The sequence below is a fragment of the Poromitra crassiceps genome (genome assembly GCF_964638095.1).
Source record: "Poromitra crassiceps genome assembly, chromosome: 11".
In the NCBI taxonomy this organism is placed as follows: domain Eukaryota; kingdom Metazoa; phylum Chordata; class Actinopteri; order Beryciformes; family Melamphaidae; genus Poromitra; species Poromitra crassiceps.
The window spans coordinates 35,779,419-35,789,418 of NC_139643.1; the positions used below are offsets into that span (position 1 = coordinate 35,779,419).

Below are 10,000 nucleotides of genomic sequence, written 5' to 3' on the forward strand. Positions count from 1 at the left end.
CCAGTTGGGAGGAAATACCCCCCAGCTAGCAGGCAGATAGAGATGAGTTGTGATCGACTTCAAATGCATTCCTCAGTAACCCGAGAGGCTGCGCCCGCTACTGCACAGTGCCTGGCATACACACGCACACACACACACACACACACACACGCACACGTGTGCACACACACACACACACACACACACACACACACACACACACACACACACACACACACAGATGACCCAATGCTGCGCTGCTGGGGACATAGTGTAATCATGTACCTTTTATAATACATGTGATTTGTTTTCTAAAGGGACGTTCCAGAGGCGGCCGCCTGACATCATGTATGTATGGGCTTGCAACACACACGACAACAAAACAGCATTATGTGAATGCAGTGCTGTTTAGCAGCTGGCTTGGAAGTCCTGGGTGTTGGACTTTCCCACCGGCACCTGAAGGCAGCATGATAGTTATAGCTAAAAAAAACGAATCCTCTCGTCACCACCAAAATCCAATCGACCGATCGCCTATCTAACTGTCGAAGTAAACTTGATCAGGGAAATTATAGGCCTGTGTCCATCCTCAGTGTCCTATCGAAGGTAATAGAACGGATTATATATGAGCAGATAGACCAATACGTTTCTACCCATAGTCTCATGTTTCAGTTCCAGTCAGGTTTTAGGAAATCCCACTCCACAGACACTTGTCTACTTTATCTCACAGACCACATTAGAGGGGAAGTGGATAAAGGGAAGTAGCCTACTGTGGAATGGTGATGTTGGATCTCCAGAAAGCCTTTGACACGGTAGACCATAAGATCCTGACAATGAAGCTGAAAGCTATGGGCTTTAACGAAACTGCTCTAAAATGGGTCAGTTCTTACCTGGAAGGTAGACAACAGAGGGTGGAGGTGGAAGGAGTATTCTCCAATCCAAGGGTGGTGGAGTGTGGTGTCCCACAGGGAAGTGTGCTGGGGCCCCTGTTCTTCCTCCTGTACATCAACGACCTTAGAGCAGCATGTTCATGTGACCTGTTTTTGTACGCGGACGACTCTGCCCTGCTTGTCTCTCACAAAGACAAGGGTGCAGTGGAACAACAGCTGACTTCAGAACTGCAGAAGGTCAGGGTTTGGCTAGCCGACAACAAGTTGTCTCTTCACATAGGAAAGACAGAGTCCATTTTGTTCGGGACCAAAGTTAAATTAGGGAGATCGCCTGGCTTTGCAGTAAAAGTAGGAGACACACAGATCTCTGCTAAACACTCAGTTAATTATTTAGGTTGTGTTCTGGACAACACTCTATCAGGAGAGAGTATGGCGTTGAAAGTCCTCGCCAAGATCAACAGCAGGATCAGATTCATGGCCAGACTAGCTAAATACCTCAATCAAGAAACCATGCAAACACTTGCAGGCGCTATAATACAGTGTCTGTACGATTATGCATGCACCTCCTGGTTCAACAGTGTCCCAGAATCCCTGAAGAAGAAACTGCAGACGTCACAAAATAAGCTAGTCAGAGTCATATTAAAGCTACCCCCCCCCGCACCCACCTGGAGCCCTCTCACTTCAAGAGTCTCAAATGGCTCAAGGTGGAAGACAGGGTGAAGCAGTTACAGTTGTGCCAGGTACACAGGACAGTGTATGGAGAAGTCCCAAGTTATTTTAGCGATTATTTTAAAAGGGTTAAAGACACACACACATACTCCACTAGAGGGAGCCCCACTGACATTGTACCAGCAAAGTACAACTTGCACGTATACAGGGACTCTTTTGTCTACTCTGCTGCAGTACTCTGGAACAGCTTACCAACAGAGATAAAATTAGTGTGTAACTTAAGCAGATTTAAGACAAATGTGAAAAAATGGCTCAGTGGGGGACATTAGTTATAGGCTGGGGTCTGTTTTAAGGTAGTTGTATTGATTAATGTATGTTATGTGTTGCCAGTGAATTGTGTTGAACTTATGTTGTCTGAGTACATCTGTGCCTCCCTCCTCCCCTTTCCCCTTTACCAACAAGGACCATAATGGAAATAAGCGTAAGCTTTTTTATGTAATCCTTGACTGTTTTTTTTATTACACCTTACTTTTGTAAAGTTTTTTATGAAAATGTGTCAAATAAATCAAATCAAATCAAATCAAGTCAAAGTTTCAGCCAAATTCACTTGTAACTTAACGGAAGCGTGTCCTGCATCGGACAATATTTTTTACAAAACTTCTGTTAAAATTGTGCTTCAAACACTGCTACAATGATCATGTCATGTTTCCGTGTAGTTTAACGGCGAAAACGTTAAGTCGAACTTCTTTCTAGCAACATACCGTTGAAATAATTTATTTTAGTTGTGTCTTTTATTTACCAGAGTCGGTGAAAGGACGCTACCGCTGGCATCTTAACTGGAAGCTGCTCTTGTCCTGTTACGGACAGCTCACTCTGCGGCTCTGCTGGTTAGCAAGCCAGTGGTTAGCAAGCCAGTATAGTCAACAAAGAGAGTGGCTTGTAGTGGTCGCTGAGTCCCATTTTGCTGCATTATTGCCACCTGCTGGCCTTGTTGTGTTTTAGACAAAGCTAGCGTTAGCTAGCTAGCAAGCTAGCAACTTTAAAGATCAGTAACTCTCGTCGCCCAAGCACGTCTTATGGCTTTCTGTCATCAAAGTCACTTTCCTAAAGTAATTTGACATGTTACCATGCACATATTCATATGAAATTCCACATATTGACACATATAGATGTATAAATTAGTTCCACTTTCACAAAGCGGCGATCCAGCATCTGAAAAGCTCGCTAAAGTACCGGAAACCACGTCTAGAGACCTCTGACCCGGACGTGACGAAACAGGCGAAGAGGTGTGCGATGCAGGACACGGTGACGCTAGACGTCTTGCTAACAAACACACAAATAGGCAGACAGGTGAAAATGTAACCTGCTCACCCACAACACCGCTCTTCATTAAAAATGACTTTCTCCATGCTGTCTGTGTCAGCTCTCCTCCTCATCCTTCTCCTCCTCCTCCTCCTCCTCCTGCTCAGTCTGAGCCATATTGATATAGGGTTTGTTTGAGGCCTGTCAGATGCCCACAGAAGTGCACTGCTGATCACTCACAGTACCTGCTAAGGGCACTTGGTGGCACAGGCCCTCACACTACTGAGCACACTTACAGGACAGCTACAGCCTGGCATGTTTACTGATCGTGTTGTCCCGTGCCCGTCCTTTGCGGAGTGGACGCCCGACACCCCTCTGTTCTGACCTCTAGTCTCCCTCCATCTTTTGCTCTCCTGCCTTGTCTCTCTCTCTCTCTCTCTCCTGCCTTCTCTCTCTCTCTCTCTCTCTCCTGCCTTATCTCTCTCCTCTCTCTCTCTCTCTCTCTCTCTCCTCTCTCTCCCTCTCTCTCTCTCTCTCACTCTCTCTTCCTCTCTCTCCATCTCCTCTGTCTCTCTACCGGCTGGGCACGTTGGACGGCAGCCAACCTGGCCGCTAACACACTTACAATCAGACAAGGAGAAGAGAAAGAGATAGAGGGCAGGGTGTGTGTGTGTGTGTGAGTGCGTGCACGAGAGTGTGTATATCTGAGTAGGTTACCAGGGGATGGCCTGGTTAAGACACCTGCCACCTTCAGCAGAGATTAGCACAGAAAGCCTGTGCACGGTCACACAGCTCTCACACCCTCTAACACAGACTCAGGTGGTACACTGTCAAGATGGTATCTTCTCCCTGTATATCAATGACGTCAAGCATGCTGCTGTGAACCTTATATAGCAAGGACAGCCGAGCGGGGCCAGACAATCTTTTCCCAGCCCTATAGGGGGCGCTGTTTTTTTTTGGTAACATTTATTTAAACAGGAAGGAGGCTTATTTGCAGCAATAGCCTGGAGTAGTGTCCTCTAGAGAGAGAGTGGCGTCAGCGGAGGACCAAAATGCGAGACTCATTAGCCAATGAACAGCCAGGAATGGGTCTCGTGCTACTTTTGCATGCTAAAATAAAGCTGATAATGTATAATTTGATTCAAGGGGGGAAAAACCCTTTCAGAGTACAACACAAACTGTCTATTTTGCTGCAACTCGACAGTGCTGCTTAATCCAGGACCTTACTTCCTGGAACTCTTGAGAGTAAAAAAACTGGTCCATTGGAGTGAATGAAGATGTCGGGACTCTTCTATCTACACGGCTTTGGCCTGGAGTAGCTGCAGCGGGAGGTTGTATAAATACCCCCCCATACAGTGCAATCATAGTCAAGACAGACTGTTCTGTTTAGAATAACAACTGTCTGTCTTGTAACAGGGAGTCTTAAAGTGGTGCTTTTCACACTATATGACTGAGCTGCTAACAGGGTATCACACATTACAAGATATCTCACCAGGAGAATCCCCGACAAGTCCACAAACGCAGTCTCTTTCTAAACACGCTCGCACAACATCTGTCATTCCACAGAATCAGTTATTAAAGTCACAGTTATTATGTTTACTGCCATCTCAAATATTATTTGGGGTTTCAAGATAATAATAGAATGATGTTAGTAAACAACTAAGAATGGCTCATATCCTTTCTCTGTCAGACCACTCGCCTGCCTGCACCCCGGGCTGGCTGCCTCACTGCGCTCTCATTGGTTGGGGCACGTTGACATTGTCTGCCTCACTGCGCTCTCATTGGCTGTGGCACGTTGACATGTCTGCCTCACTGCGCTCTCATTGGCTGTGGCACGTTGACGTGTCTGCCTCACTGCGCTCTCATTGGCTGTGGCACGTTGACGTGTCTGCCTCACTGCGCTCTCATTGGCTGTGACACGTTTGACATTGTCTGCCTCACTGCGCTCTCATTGGCTGTGGCACGTTGACATTGTCTGCCTCACTGTGCTCTCATTGGCTGTGGCACGTTGACATGTATGCCTCACTGCGCTCTCATTGGCTGTGGCACGCTGACGTGTCTGCCTCACTGCGCTCTCATTGGCTGTGGCACGTTGACATGTCTGCCTCACTGCGCTCTCATTGGCTGTGGCACGTTGACATGTCTCAGTGTTTCCCACAGGATTTAGGGAATTTGTGGTGGGGGACCGCAGACCCGCTAGGGGGATGCGGGGGCATGCACCCCCGCGAGATTTTTTTAAACATTTTAAAGTAAATTTGGTGTACTTTGAGAAAGCTTAAGAGCAAAATTAAAAGGCTAGATCTATGAAGAACATGTCATCATTACTGTGCTGTCGGTTTACAATGACAAACTAAATTTCTCCCTATAGGTCAGGGATACTCAACTTGCTTTGCCACTTTCGTGAAATGATAGAAGGCGAGGGGCCAGTTAATAAACAAACAATATACATTTTTCTGTAGCGGATTGGAGGTTTTTGGGGTGTCAGCCGGAGTTTAGGCTGACAGTGTTGTGCACACCGGATAGTTAGTTAGGTTAAGTTAGTTGGGTTAAGTACATACATAAGTGCCTGGGTAGCGAGCAGATGGCGGTATTTGACAATTTAGCAGCTAAATCATTATTGAAAGATATTCCATATTCCAGAATGAAATGCTATAACAGAAGTATTGGCCAGAATGACATGAACATTTATTGGACACTTATTCAGCGGATATCTTGCATATTGCGTTCAGGTGCACTGTAAAAAAAAAATATATATATATATATATATTTTTTTTTGGTCAACATCTTATTGTGGCGGTCAAAATATTATTGTGGCGGCCCGCCACAAATTCCTTTATGTATGGGAAACACTGTGTCTGCCTCACTGTGCTCTCATTGGCTGTGGCACGTTGACATGTCTGCCTCACTGCGCTCTCATTGGCTGTGGCACGTTGACATGTCTGCCTCACTGCGCTCTCATTGGCTGTGACACGTTTGACATTGTCTGCCTCACTGCGCTCTCATTGGCTGTGGCACGTTGACATGTCTGCCTCACTGCGCTCTCATTGGCTGTGACACGTTGACATTGTCTGCCTCAGTGCGCTCTCATTGGCTGTGGCACGTTGACATGTCTGCCTCACTGTGCTCTCATTGGCTGTGACACGTTGATGTCACTCCAGACACGAGCCGATATTTCGCCTGCTAGATATCTGTCAGGTGTCTGTGACTCATCGGCGACCCCACAGGGAGCTCCCCGCTCACATCTGTGGACACTTCACACTTATCAACTGAGCGCCGATTTGCCAGCGCCGAGGTAACATCGGCTAATTTCTATTTAGCTTGAGCGGTGCTCAACTGGTTTAGTTGGGTCAATGCTGTGCTCAAGGGCTCGCTCTTCCACAACAATGCGCACATCCTGCAGCCAGATATTCCCCTCCTACGTGGGATTTGAACCAGTGACTTTACAGTTTAACATTAGCCTGACGCTGTAGTCTACATGGAGCTTTGAACCTGTGACTTTACAGTTTAACATTAGCCTGACGCTGTCTTGGTAGAGTAAAGGGTAACTAAACAGATTTTTTTCAGCTTTATATGGCCTCTGATCTGAGTGGTGTTGCTGAAGGATTCTGGGCAAAATCTCCACATTTGACAGTAAACTGTACTCTACACACTGTATAATTTCCATGCGGCGAGAGTTCCCTCTGGGGTTAGAACCCACATTTTGGAGTTGGGTCTGCCCATTGGCTGATTTCGGTCCCGATGATGACATCACCAAGAACCCCTTTCCCACCCAGAGTCAGTCAAAGCCCGGGTTAGGAGGACCCGCTCCCTAGCTGAGTCCCAAGTTGAGACATTCATTTGCATTTTTTTTTAAATCCCAAATACATGCAGGCCTGCCAGAATTCTGGGGGCTTAGTTCCACTTTAACAACCTCCTCTACTAGATGAGCAGCCCTGGAGCGGCGGGTCAGAACCACCCAGGAGCTCAAAACATGATTTCTAGGCTGTGGAGAAACATTCATTTATCATCATGCTTTGTTTGTGATGAATGCAATTTGCTTGTGAAATAATCAATATTTTCAGCCTCCCACCTCGGAGAGAAAAATCATCGTTTGGACTTGAAGATTGTGCGTTGTTGTAACACCGGCAGCAGTGGGCTGCATGAGCAGGCATCACGTTGTGTTTGGAGGAAGGCAGGGAGAAGAAGCATGAGCAGGCATCATGTTGTGTTTGGAGGAAGGCAGGGAGAAGAAGCATGAGCAGGCATCACGTTGTGTTTGGAGGAAGGCAGGGAGAAGAAGCATGAGCAGGCATCATGTTGTGTTTGGAGGAAGGCAGGGAGAAGAAGCATGAGCAGGCATCATGTTGTGTTTGGAGGAAGGCAGAGAGAAGAAGCATGAGCAGGCATCATGTTGTGTTTGGAGGAAGGCAGAGAGAAGAAGCATGAGCAGGCATCATGTTGTGTTTGGAGGAAGGCAGGGAGAAGAAGCATGAGCAGGCATCATGTTGTGTTTGGAGGAAGGCAGAGAGAAGAAGCATTAGCAGGCATCATGTTGTGTTTGGAGGAAGGCAGAGAGAAGAAGCATGAGCAGGCATCATGTTGTGTTTGGAGGAAGGCAGGGAGAAGAAGCATGAGCAGGCATCACGTTGTGTTTGGAGGAAGGCAGGGAGAAGAAGCATGAGCAGGCATCACATTGTGTTTGGAGGAAGGCAGGGAGAAGAAGCATGAGCAGGCATCACGTTGTGTTTGGAGGAAGGCAGGGAGAAGAAGCATGAGCAGGCATCACGTTGTGTTTGGAGGAAGGCAGGGAGAAGAAGCATGAGCAGGCATCATGTTGTGTTTGGAGGAAGGCAGGGAGAAGAAGCATGAGCAGGCATCATGTTGTGTTTGGAGGAAGGCAGGGAGAAGAAGCATGAGCAGGCATCATGTTGTGTTTGGAGGAAGGCAGGGAGAAGAAGCATGAGCAGGCATCATGTTGTGTTTGGAGGAAGGCAGGGAGAAGAAGCATGAGCAGGCATCATGTTGTGTTTGGAGGAAGGCAGGGAGAAGAAGCATGAGCAGGCATCATGTTGTGTTTGGAGGAAGGCAGGGAGAAGAAGCATGAGCAGGCATCATGTTGTGTTTGGAGGAAGGCAGGGAGAAGAAGCATGAGCAGGCATCATGTTGTGTTTGGAGGAAGGCAGGGAGAAGAAGCATGAGCAGGCATCACGTTGTGTTTGGAGGAAGGCAGGGAGAAGAAGCATGAGCAGGCATCACGTTGTGTTTGGAGGAAGGCAGGGAGAAGAAGCATGAGCAGGCATCATGTTGTGTTTGGAGGAAGGCAGGGAGAAGAAGCATGAGCAGGCATCACGTTGTGTTTGGAGGAAGGCAGGGAGAAGAAGCATGAGCAGGCATCATGTTGTGTTTGGAGGAAGGCAGGGAGAAGAAGCATGAGCAGGCATCATGTTGTGTTTGGAGGAAGGCAGGGAGAAGAAGCATGAGCAGGCATCATGTTGTGTTTGGAGGAAGGCAGGGAGAAGAAGCATGAGCAGGCATCATGTTGTGTTTGGAGGAAGGCAGGGAGAAGAAGCATGAGCAGGCATCATGTTGTGTTTGGAGGAAGGCAGGGAGAAGAAGCATGAGCAGGCATCACGTTGTGTTTGGAGGAAGGCAGGGAGAAGAAGCATGAGCAGGCATCATGTTGTGTTTGGAGGAAGGCAGGGAGAAGAAGCATGAGCAGGCATCATGTTGTGTTTGGAGGAAGGCAGGGAGAAGAAGCACTGAGTTGATCAGATGCACAGAGCACAGATGCTTTCTGTTCTTCTCTCGTCTGTGTTTCATGCACATGTACGACCACCGGGGGCAAAACCCTAAACACCAACATGGACAGCGGGCCAGGCAGGGAATGAGTGAAACGCTATTTTTAGTCCGCTCTTTCCGCCGATCAGATTCCTGATAGCGCTACAGATGCTGATGCAAATGGCCGCCACATTGGCCATATTACTTCCCCATACCAAACCTGTGGGAGGATGGCATTACACGGTCTCTCCACTTAGTTCTTCCAGCACTTTGGGGCCCTGAAGCTCTCACAGTGCTGCACCAAGCCACACCTGAAAACGCATCTGAGCACTAAGATCTTTCTCCACTCACTTATGAGCACAAAGGTGATGGAAGTGACCAATCGCCTCTTGGACAGTCAAGCATGTGGTCAGAGACCACCTGGTGCAGCTGGATCAGACTAAACACACAGCAGCACGGGGCAATGCGATCGTGCGGCGCGGGGCTATCTATCTATCTAGCTACATTTTCAGTTTGTCAGTATCTTAAAATGTGAATTAAAATGTATTTTGTGTTTGACAGCAACCTGAAGCCGGCCTGATTAGCCGCAGAGCGCGGCGAGGCGAGGCGAGGCGAGGCCCGGGGAGACCTGAGTGTTTAACCTGCAGAGTATCGCTTTCTCAGCCAAACGGCCAGCAGACAGACGCCATGGACTCAGCACGGATCACATGACTATAGTCACACATCCACTGGCCTGCTAACACACACACGCACGTGCGCGCACACGCACACACACACACACACACACACACACACACACACACACACACACACACACTAATGCATAGATCCACTCAGCTCTTGGCCTGAGTGGGTGTGCAGCTGGCTATAGCACACTGGTGTAGGATGGAAGAAGCAGGGATGGGGGTGGCATGGAGAGACCAGGGAGGAGCGGGGCGGGGGGTAATATGGTGGAAGAGAGAGATACAGATGGAGAGAGAGAGAGAGAGAGAGAGAGCGATACAGATGGAGAGAGAGAGAGAGAGAGAGAGAGAGAGCGATACAGATGGAGAGAGAGAGAGAGAGAGCGCGCAAGGTCTACCGGTATATCTGTATGTAGGACCCAGCTGTTACACTAATCTGACAATCCTACGGGATTAAAGACCAAGTCTCAAGGCTATCTCTCTCTTACACACACACACACACACACACACACACACACACACACACACACACACAGCTCCCTGCTGCTCTCTGCGTGGAATCCTCTTCCATTATATATGACCTTATAAAACATGCATATGTGTGAGTGTGTGTGTGTGTGTGACACTGTCCTGCTGCCAAAAATGGCTTGAGATTCTGACCCAACTGCTGCTCCCACACTCCACAATACAGTGTATGTGTGTGTGTGTGTGTGTGTGTGTGTG

The 10,000-nt window shown here is 48.0% G+C and overlaps 1 protein-coding gene across 1 annotated transcript in view; it reads right to left on the minus strand.

The window, feature by feature from the left end:
* Positions 1–10,000, minus strand: part of sdc3 (syndecan 3) — a 45,098-nt gene that overhangs the window by 11,359 nt on the left and 23,739 nt on the right. The gene's annotated exons all lie outside the window — the stretch shown is intronic.